The sequence below is a fragment of the Pristiophorus japonicus genome, chromosome 9, assembly GCF_044704955.1.
Source record: "Pristiophorus japonicus isolate sPriJap1 chromosome 9, sPriJap1.hap1, whole genome shotgun sequence".
Classification (NCBI taxonomy): Eukaryota; Metazoa; Chordata; class Chondrichthyes; family Pristiophoridae; genus Pristiophorus; species Pristiophorus japonicus.
Window position 1 is genome coordinate 226,837,262 of NC_091985.1, and position 8,947 is coordinate 226,846,208.

General features: G+C 48.4%; 1 long non-coding RNA gene across 1 annotated transcript in view; it reads right to left on the reverse strand.

Moving 5' to 3' along the window:
* Positions 1-1,537, reverse strand: part of LOC139273851 (uncharacterized) — a 35,598-nt gene extending 34,061 nt beyond the window's left edge. The window contains exon 1 of the long non-coding RNA XR_011595408.1: positions 1,241-1,537. This is a non-coding gene — a long non-coding RNA (uncharacterized lncRNA). The remainder of the gene's footprint in view (positions 1-1,240) is intronic.
* Between the last annotated feature and the right edge of the window lie 7,410 nt (positions 1,538-8,947).

The window sequence follows — 8,947 nt, forward strand, 5'->3', positions numbered from 1 at the left end:
TAATGTAGTTTCCTAATTTACCTTAACCAACTCACCCCTCATACCTAAAAAGTTTTCTTTGTTTAAATTGAAGACCCCAGTTTCAGATTTAATGAAATGACTTTCAAACTTAATGTAATATTCAATCATATTATGGCCATTCTTCCGTTGCCAGCACGTCCCATGTACAAATAAACAAAATAAACAAGACTCACGGTTAAAAATTGTTGTTAATAATCACAAATCACTTTTTACAAATCACTCCAGGGTCTCGCCTTGCCCCTCCCGATCTCTGAAATCTGTTGCAGCCCACAAGATGTCTGCACTCCTCAAATTCTGCCCTTTTGACCATCCCTGATTATAATCGCTCCACCATCGGTGTCCGGCCCTTCAGCTGCCTGGGTCTTGCCGTCCGGAGGAGGCGGGGGTCCCCGATGGAGGGCACTCTACGCAGGGGTCCTCCCACTATTCATCGGGGATTTGGCCTGGAGGGTGGTGCACGGAGCAGTGCCGTGCAATAAATTTTTAAGCCGGTTCACGGACTCCCAGGCCGCCTGCAATTTCTGCGGTCTGGAGGAGTCCGTGTTCCATGTTTTTATTGTGTGCACGAGGTTGCAGCCCCTGTTCCATTATTTAAAGGGGCTGCTCCTGAAATTCTGGCTGCACTTCAGTCCCACTCTCCTGATCTTTGGGCACCCTGTGCGGAGGGGAGCAGGTAGGTCCGAAGGCCTCCTCGTAGGACTGCTCCTGGGCACGGCCAAGGGTGCCATCAGCCGGTCCAGGCGGCGGGCGGTCGAGGGGGTCGTTCAACCTGACTGCCTGCCTCTCTTCCGCTCTTACATCCGGTCCAGGGTGTCCTTGGAGATGGAGCACGCGGTGTCCACCGGTACGCTCGCGGCCTTCCGCGAGAGGTGGGCACCGGAGGGACTGGAGTGCATCATCACGCCCGGCAACCAAATTTTAATTTGATTTTACGTTTTAAAGTTTAATTTGTTTTCATTGCCGGTGCTTTTAGTGTCCCCCTCCCCTTTTATAAGGGGCACTGGAAAAATTTGATTTTAGCGCCCCAAAAAAAAAAGAAAAAAAAAAGGGGCCTTGAAAATGTCTGCTATGTCACCCAGGCGGGTGGCATGGTTTTAATGTTTATGTTTATTTTCAGGTAAACTCAAAAGAGTTTCAGCTGCCTGGGCCCCGAGCTCTGGAACTCCCTCCCTAAACCTCGCCACCTCTTTCCTACTTTCAGACCCTCCTTAAAACCTACCTCTTTGACCCAGCTTTTGGTCATCTGCCGCAACTTCTTCTTCTGTGGCTCGGTGTCAAATGTATGTGTTGTGTCCTGTAACACTGCTGTGAAGCGCCTTGGGACGTTTTACTACGTTAAAGGCGCTCTATGAAGAAAAGTTATTATTAATACTGCAGGAGTGAGGGATTCACTGAGCTCGGAAGCAAGCGCACTGCCAGCGGCCCCGCCCCTCAACACCAACACTCGCTGGTAGGTCACAGGCGATGTGGGCAGGGCTGTGCCGTCTCCGCCCGGCGCGCGGTGAGGCGGTTTAACGGTTTTCAAATCAGGTGCCACGTGACCACCGAGCTGCCCAGCGCGCCTTCAATACAGTGGGCGGGACTCTGTGGCGCTGCCGGCTTCTATTGGTGGGAGTGGCTGGCAATCTGCTGCGCGCAGCCAATAGACTGTGCGAACTCTCAGATGGTCATTAATTTATGCAACGAAGGCGCTCCGTGGCGGCAGTGCGCATGCTCGGTGCCGCCCTCCCCACCCCCCCCCCAGTCCCCGGATGCCGCGCAGTTTGCTGTAACCAGCGGTTGGACAATGTAGGGAACCAGGGGCCGCAGGGAACCGGACTGATGGTGGGGGGCCGGGGCCGTCCAGTGAGATCAGACAGCGTGTAACCCGGGGGCCGAGTGAGATCCCTCAGTGTGTAACCCGGGGACCCAGTGAGATCAGACAGTGTGTAACCCGGGGGCCGAGTGAGATCCCTCAGTGTGTAACCCGGGGGCCCAGTGAGATCAGACAGTGTGTAACCCGGGTGTAACCCGGGGGCCCAGTGAGATCAGACAGCGTGTAACCCGGGGGCCCAGTGAGATCAGACAGTGTAACCCGGGGGCCCAGTGAGATCAGACAGTGTGTAACCCGGGGGCCCAGTGAGATCAGACAGTGTGTAACCCGGGGGCCCAGTGAGATCAGACAGTGTGTAACCCGGGGGCCCTGTGAGCTCAGACCGTGTGTAACCCGGGGGCCCAGTGAGATCAGTCAGCGTATAACCCGGGGGCGCAGTGAGATCAGACAGCGTGTAACCCGGGGGCCGAGTGAGATCCCTCAGTGTGTAACCCGGGGGCCCGGTGAGATCAGACAACGTGTAACCCGGGGGCCCGGTGAGATCAGACAGCGTGTAACCCGGGGGCCCGGTGAGATCAGCCAGCGTGTAACCCGCGGGCCCGGTGAGATCAGACAGCTTGTAACCCGGGGGCCCGGTGAGATCAGACAGCTTGTAACCCGGGGGCCCAGTGAGATCAGACAGTGTGTAACTCGTTGGCCTAGTGAGATCAGACAGTGTGTAATCCGGGGAGTATGGGCCCAGTGAGATCAGACAGTGTGTAATCCGGGGAGTATGGGCCCAGTGAGATCAGACAGTGTGTACCCCGGGGGCCCAGTGAGATCAGACGGTGTGTGACCCGGGGGCCCAGTGAGATCAGACGGTGTGTAACCCGGGGGCCCAGTGAGATCAGACGGTGTGTAACCTGGGGAGTATTCTGATGATTTTCTGTAAGTCCAGACTGGCGGTACAGAGATCTGAGGAAAAGATCAAATCAAACAGAAATACTGGACATATACTTTTCTGAAATATTGGAAAAACACTTTACACTACATTCCACTTCACAACATTAATATTCTTCTAATTTTCTGCCCTGCCATAATTAGATCTCTCAGTGAAAAGCCAAGTGATTGAGAAAGTTCCACAGCTGGAAGGAAACAGAGTTTGTGGACTGAGGAACAACAGCAGGTTACCCAGCACAGGATTGAGAGATCACCAACCAGGGAGCCCCTTCCGATTGAAAGCGCTTCAATAGATCAACTGGGGAGAAATGTAAGAGAAAGTGCAATTTATTCAGATACTCACCGGTCCTGTAGACAGTACACACAGATTACAAGGTAAGATAGGAATTGAGACTGGGAGAGACTGACCACCGAGCACAATTATCCAGCATGAGGCCGTGCAATGGGATGTGAAGCGAGATCAATTTTTGTCTCTAAGCACAGTCACAGTGAATCTTGTGTGTGTTTTAGAATAAAGGGCCTTGATCTAAGAGGTGACTCCAGTTTGAGGCAGAGCCCAGCAGATGGACCCGTCTCTCTACATTAGGTGGGACTGAACTCACACCGACACCATCTGATCTCAATGTTCAAATATTTCCCATCTGGTGAGAAAGCCAATGGAAAGATTGAACCAGGAACATGTCGTCAATTCACTGATCACGATGCACAGACCAATCTGAAATACCAGCACGGCCTATCACCGATAGAATCAATTATTCATTCATGAACATTTAGAATTATAAGAAAATATATTGATAACTACTAATATTGAAGCATTTCCGATTAATTGATCACTATAGATATGTAGTATTCTAATAAACAAACAGAGATATGCAGAGTTGCAATTTATTGATTGGCGTCGTACTTGACCCCGAGATGAGCTTCCGAGCCCATATTCCCTCAATCACCAAGTTCGCTGACTTCCACCTCCATAACATCGCCGGTCTCTGCTCCTTCCTCTTCTGCTCAAACCCTCATTCCTGCCTCTGTTACTACATTGGACTATTCCAATGCTCTCCTGATCGGCCTCACACGCTCCGCAAACTTAAGCTTATCAAAAACACTCCTGCCCGTATCCTTACTCAAGAACACAAGAAATAGCAGCAGGCGTAAGCCATACGATCCCTCCTGTCTACTCCGCCATACAGCAAGATCTCTTTTCGATCGAGAATTTCAAAGATTCACAACTCTAAATGAAGAAATAGCTTCTCATTTCAGTCTTAAATGGCCGATCTCTTATCCTAATACTAGATCCCTAGTTTGAGACTATCCAGCCCTTGTCAATTCTTCTAAGAATTTTATGTTTCAATTATATCACCTTCCATTCTTCTAAACTCCAGAGAATATAGGCCTATTCTAATCAATCTGTCCTCAGCCCTCTCATTCCAACTTGTACCAATTTCCGTTCACCCATCACCCATGAGCTCGCTGAACTACATTGGCTCCTGCTCCATCAGTGCCTCAATTTCAAAATTCTTATCCTTGTTTTGACATCTGACCAGGACCTTGCCCCTCCCTATTGCTGTGACCTCCTCCAACCCTACAACCCTCAGAGATCTTTCCATTTCTCCAATTCTGGCCTCTTGAGCAGCCCCAATTTTCATCCCTCGAATATTGGTGGTCATACCTTCAGGTGCCGAGGCCATAAGCTCGGAATTCCCTCCCTAAAACTCTCTATCTTTATAATACTCCTTAATATCTACCCTTTTGAACAAGCTTTTAGTCACTTGTGCTAATATTTCCTCACGTGACTGGGTGTCAAATTTTGTTTGATAATGGTCCTGTGAAGTGTCTTGAGACATTTTACTACATTTAGACGCGATATTAATGCAATTTGTTGCTGATAACCGAAGATATTTTGAATTGTACTGACTCTCACTGGGGTACAGTTTCCTCTGGCACTGCCTCTCACTGGGGTACAGTTTCCTCTGGCACTGCCTCTCACTGGGGTACAGTTTCCTCTGGCACTGACTCTCACTGGGGTACAGTTTCCTCTGGCACTGACTCTCACTGGGGTACAGTTTCCTCTGGCACTGACTCTCACTGGGGTACAGTTCCTCTGACACAGATTTACTGTGTACCTAATTTGTGCTGTCCCTGCCCTGGGAGTGCTTGATGGGACAGTTTAGAGGGAGCTTTAACATGAAACTGACCAGGAGCTACGGGTGGAAAGTTTTCAGTGCAGTGGCAGATTGTACTGCTGCTGAATTTTAATTGGTAAGCCGCCCAGTGCGGTCGGGACAGACACTGAAGTTTGTGGCAGTGTAGAGGGAACTTTTCTCTGTATCCAACCCATACTCCACTTAGTCTGTGGGGAATTTAGTATGAATTTGAAAGCAATTGCTAGGGTAGATAGAGAGAAAGTTATTCTGCTGCTTGGGGTGTCTAGGACGAGGGCACATAACCTTAAAATCGGAGCCAGGCCATTCAGGAGAGATGTTAGGAAACACTTCTTCACTCAATGGATGGTTGAAGTGTGGAACTTCCCACAATAAGCAATCGATGCTCGCCCATTGAATAACTTTGGGCCGGTTGTGATGTCTACCCAATGACCCGTTCGTTGCTTGTTCCCTATGGTTTCATTTCAGTTTCATTGCTGGACCCACCACTCAAAGCCCTTTGTCTCATCTGCCCCTGGGAATGAGCAGATTCCTCCCTCATCTCCCACACTGCACCGTCTCTCCTCTTCTTTCCCCCTTGGTTGTGTTCCACACTCTGGGCCTTGGCCCTTCCCCAGGCATTCTCAATATGAACAGGGGGATGTGTGTTCAGACAGGATGTCCCAGCTCTCCACCTTTAAAGGGACACGGAGAGGACCAGCTGGGCTGAATGGCCCAGCTTTATGACATGACTGCAGTGCCTAGCAACCAATCTCCCTGAGCCCTGCTCATTATGGGCTGGCAGTGTCTGATGGGACAGTGAAGAGGGAGAAAGACTTGGATTTATTTGGCGCATTTCACGACCACTGACCTCTCAAAGCGCTTTACAGCCAATGAAGTACTTTTGGATTGCAGTCACTGTTGTAATAAGGGAGATTTACTCTGTATCTAACCCGTGCTGTACCTATCCTGGGAGTGTTTGATGGGATAATGTCAATGGAGCTTTACTCTGTATCTGACCTGTGCTTTATCTGCCCTGGCAATGCTTTTGGGATAATGTAGAGGGAACTTTACTTTGTATCTAACCCATGCTGTACCTGCACTGGCAGTGTTTGATGGGACAGTTTAGAGGGAGCTTTTCTCTGTATCTAATCCGTGCAGTACCTGTCCTGCAAGTATTTGACGGGACAGTGCATAGGGAGCTTTACTCTGTATCTAAACTGTGCTGTACATGTCCCGGGACTGTTTGATGGGATAGTTTAGAGGAAGTTTTACTCTGTATCTAACCCATGTTGTACCTGTTCTGGCAGAGTTTGGCGGGACAGTTTAGAGGGAGCTTTTCTCTGTATCTAACCCATACTGTAACTGCCTTGGGAGTATTTGATGGGACAGTGTAGTGGGAACTTTACAATGTATCTAATCCATGCTGTACCTGCCCTGAGAGTGTTTGATGAGACAGTTTAAGGGGAGGTTTACACTGTATCTAACCCGTGCTGTACCTGCCCTGGGAGTGTTTGATGGGATAATGTAGACGGCGATTTACTGTGTATCTAAACTGTTAGCCTAGCAAGTTGTGAAGAGGACTCCAATAATCTATAAAGGGATATAGATAGGCTAAGTGAGTGGGCAAAACTTTGGCAGATGGAGTATAATGTGGAAAAATGTGTGGTTATCCATTTTGGTAGGAGAAATAAAAAAGCAAATTATTATTTACATGGGGAGAATATACAAAATGACGCGTACAGCGGGATCTGGGAGTCCTTGTACTTGAAACACAAAAATTTAGCATGCAGTTACTGCAATTAATTAGGAAGGCAAATGGAATGTTGGCCCTTATTGCAAGGGGGATGGAGTATAAAAGTAGGAAAGTCCTGCTGCAACTGTATATAGCATTGGTAAGACCACACCTGAGGTACTAAGTACAGTTTTGGCCTCCTTATTTAAGAAGGATATACTTGCACTGGAGGCAGTTCAGAGAAGGTTCACGAGGTTGATTGCTGAGATGAAAGGTTGAACAGTTCGGGCCTATACTCCTTGGAGTTTAGAAGACTTAGAGGTTATCTTATTGAAACGTATAAGATTTTGAGAGGGCTTGACAGGGTAGATGCAGAGAGGATGTTTCCCTTCGTGGGGGAATCTAGCACTAGGGGGCATAGTTTCAGAATAAGGCGTCGCCCATTTAAAACGGAGATGAGGGGGTCGTGAATGTTTGAAATTTTCTACCTCAGAGAGCTGTGGAGGCTGGGTCATTGAATGTATTTAAAGTGGAGATAGACAGATTTTTGAACAATAAGGGAATCAAGGATTATGGGGAGCGGGCGGGGAAGTGGAGTTGAGGCCTGGATCAGATCAGCCATGATATTGAATGGTGGAGCAGGCTCGAGGGGCCAAATGGCCTACTCCTGCTCATATTTCTTATGTTCTATACCTGCCCTTGGAGTTTTTGATGGGACAGTGTAGAGGGAGGTTTACTCTATCTAATCCGTGCTGCGCCTGCCCTGGGACAGTGTACATAAGAAATAGGAACAGGGGTAGGCCATACGGCCCCTCGAGCCTGCTCCGCCATTCAATAACATCATGGCTGATCTGATCATGGACTCAGCTCAACTTCCCTGCCTACTCCCCATAACTCTTTATCCCCTTATCGTTTAAGAAACTGTCTATTTCTGTCTTAAATTTATTCAATGTCCCAGCTTCCACAGCTCTCTGAGACAGTGAATTCCACAGATTTACAACCCTCAGAGAGAAGAAATTTCTCCTAATCTCTGTTTTAAATAGGCAGCCCCTTATTCTAAGATCATGCCCTCTAGTTCTAGTCTTCCACATCAGTGGCAACATCCTCTCTGCATCCATCTTGTCGAGCCCCCTCAAAGTCTTATACGTTTCGATAAGACTGCCTCTCATTCTTCTGAACTCCAATGAGTAGAGGCTCAACCTACTCAACCTTTCCTCATAAGTCAACCCCCCTCATCCCCGGAATCTTGGAGTGTAATATCTTCAAGTTTGCAGATGACACTAAACTGGGTGGAGGTGTGAGCTGTGAGGAGGACGCTAAGAGGCTGCAGAGCGACTTGGATAGGTTAGGTGAGTGGGCAAATGCATGGCTGATGCAGTATAATGTTGATAAATGTGAGCTTATCCACTTTGGGGGCAAAAACACAAAGGCAGAATATTATCTGAATGGTAGCAGATTAGGAAAAGGGGAGGTGCAACGAGACCTGAGTGTCATGGTTCATCAGTCATTGAAAGTTGGCATGCAGGTACAGCAGACGGTGAAGAAGGCAAATGGTATGTTGGCCTTCATAGCTAGGGGATTTGAGTATAGGAGCAGGGAGGTCTTACTGCAGTTGTACAGGGCCTTAGTGAGACCTCACCTGGAATATTGTGTTCAGTTTTGGTCTCCTAATCTGAGGAAGGACGTTCTTGCTATTGAGGGAGTGCAGTGAAGGTTCACCAGACTGATTCCAGGGATGGCTGGACTGACATATGAGGAGAGACTGGATCAACTGGGCCTTTATACACTAGAGTTTAGAAGGATGAGAGGGGATCTCATAGAAACGTTTAAGATTCTGACGGGACTGGACAAGTTAGATGCGGGAAGAATGTTCCCGATGTTGGGGGAAGTCCAGAACCAGGGGACACTGTCTTAGGATAAGGGGTAGGCCATTTAGGACTGAGATGAGGAGAAACTTCTTCACTCAGAGAGTTGTTAACCTGTGGAATTCCCTGCCACAGGGAGTTGTTGATGCCAGTTCATTGGATATATTCAAGAGGGAGTTAGATATGGTCCTTACGGCTTAAGGGATCAAGGGGTATGGAGAGAAAGCGGGAAAGGGGTACTGAGGGAATGATCAGCCATGATCTTATTGAATGGTGGTGCAGGCTCGAAGGGCCGAATGGCCTACTCCTGCATCTATAGGAAGTATATCCTTCCTTAAATAAGGAGACCAAAACTGTACGTAGTTCTCCAGGTGTAGTCTTACCAATGCTATATACAGTTGCAGTCGGACTTCCCTACTTTTATACTCCATCCCTC